This window comes from Sceloporus undulatus, unplaced genomic scaffold, assembly GCF_019175285.1.
Source record: "Sceloporus undulatus isolate JIND9_A2432 ecotype Alabama unplaced genomic scaffold, SceUnd_v1.1 scaffold_14443, whole genome shotgun sequence".
Taxonomy (NCBI): Eukaryota; Metazoa; Chordata; class Lepidosauria; order Squamata; family Phrynosomatidae; genus Sceloporus; species Sceloporus undulatus.
In genome coordinates, this window is record NW_024817360.1 from 1 (window position 1) to 2,095 (window position 2,095).

At 45.8% G+C, this 2,095-nt stretch overlaps 1 long non-coding RNA gene across 1 annotated transcript; it reads left to right on the forward strand.

The window, feature by feature from the left end:
• The first annotated feature begins 6 nt into the window (after positions 1–6).
• Positions 7–1,805, forward strand: LOC121918506. Its single transcript, XR_006101242.1, has 3 exons — positions 7–427; positions 642–704; positions 1,090–1,805. It is a non-coding gene; the product is annotated as an uncharacterized LOC121918506 (long non-coding RNA).
• Positions 1,806–2,095: the final 290 nt, after the last annotated feature.

Genomic DNA, 2,095 nt, shown 5'->3' on the forward strand with positions numbered 1-2,095 from the left:
CCTACATGGCTAGTGATGGATTGTGGGAGTTGCAATACAAAGCTACCTGCTCACTGCATGGGTGAAAGTTTGCACTGCCTTGCTGGATCAGGCAAGGTTCCACTTAGGTTAGCAGCCACTGATTATCCATCATGAATTTTGGCTCACGTGGTTCTGGGAACCTCAGAGAATAACTGCTTGTTCAAGTAGGAATCCAGTACCTGTATGTATGCTCCATGAGGTGCCTCTTGCATTAGGAAGGCATTGAATTTGCAGGATGAGTGTTCTCCTCGCATTCCCCAGTCATAGTCACATGCCATCCTTAGGCACCCTTCTCCCTGTTTCTTTCTAGAAGCCTCGCCTGGTCCGCTCCCGGTCCTGCTGCCCCAGCGAGATTGCAAGCATCTTGGACAATGACCACAGGGAGCTGATTGGTGATTTCTCAAAGGTATTGATTGGGAGGAGGAAGAGGGAAAAGGGCCCTGGCAGCCTTTGCCTGCTCTCGTCTTAAGAGCAAGAGTTGACCTCTAAAATGACAGTCAGCGGAAAGCATATCTTCTTTTTTTTCCTGCAGCTTCCAGAGCAAATGGGCTCTTAGGGAGCTGATTCTGCTTTGTTCTTCATTCTTTACACTCTTTCCCCCCCCCCCCCCCAAATTGTAGGCATATCTGCTGCAGACAGTGGAAGGGAAGCATCAGGATCTCAAGTATATCTCTCCTGAAATGGTAAGAAAATGCATTTTCCCAAAATGTTTCTCCACAGTATTTGAAAGTTGCAGAGCTGTGACCTTTCCTGAAATTTCCTCATGTTTTCCCTGCCCTCAACAAGGGCCACCAAGGCCTAGTTGTATTATCCAGAGGGGATTGGATTGTTTGGTGTGAAACAGAGGGAAAGAATAGTCCCCAGACACCTAGCTAAGCTGCCAAGGAGTTCTCACGACACAGCCATAAACCTGCTTCAGTGGTTGGGTGGGTAGGTTATGCACTGGGCAAACTCTGCCTTCTGAAGCAAGCAGGGCTTAGTATCTCCAGTGCAATAGTGAGACAACACAAACATGAAACGGTGTGTTTTTATACTTGCTATTTGAGCAAATGTTTTATTTCTCCACAGATGGTGGCTGTGCTGACTGGTCAGTTCAGCAGCCTCATTGAAAGCTGTGTGATCGTGGATTGCAGATATCCCTACGAATATGAAGGAGGTCACATCAAGGTTGGTTCTGTTCTTGTAACACTTCCTAATGCTGAGGCATAACCAAAGGCCCTTATGAGAGAGACACTGGACTTATTTTCCCACCTGTACCTCAAAGAACTTCACTAACTTTGGCTCAGTTACTGACCACAATTCAGTGGCCTGGTGCTTGCTTTTACAGGGAGAGTACACCTGGCACTTACTTTGCTGTTTTTGTAATGCTTGGTGAACATGGTATCAAGTAAATGCTGCCTTTTCTTTTCTTTTTAATGCTGAGCGGAAATGAGCCCTGTGAATCAGTTGCCTAGTTCAGAGCTGGCAAGGTTTTGGGTCTGTTTTGATCACATGCCCCCCTCCCCAAATATAGGAGAAAATCTGGTGATTGGAGACATTCAGAGTTAATGCAGTTGGCTGTTGATATGAGGCACAGCAGCAGTAGCTTCCTTTAAAAAATATACTGCAAGTGCTTTGGCAGGTAGCACTCTGACTGACACTATTTCCTTCCCACAAGACATGAGTGGAGAATAAGGGGAGACATTTCCTCTAGTTGTTCTGATGTGCCGACAGAAAATAAATGATAAAAAAAATTGAGCCCAGAAATGGGTTTGGGGGAAGCATCTCCACCTCCCCCCCCCCCCCCCCCACACACACACCTTGGAGGAAAAGATTTTGTTTAAAGACCTCCAAAGGAGGAGACTCCACTACTCTTTGAGGGAATATGTTCCACTGTCGAACAGCGCTTACTGTCAGGCAGTTCCTCCTAATGTTGAGCTAGAATCTCTTTTCCTGTAATTCAATATATGTGGTATGGTGGAGTGGGAAATGATGTCCCTTTGCTCCTGTAATGTTCATTTATCTTATTTACAAATGTCTAGAAGCAATTTTTTAGACCTGACTGTCTCCAGACTGTGCAACAAACCCAGCATAA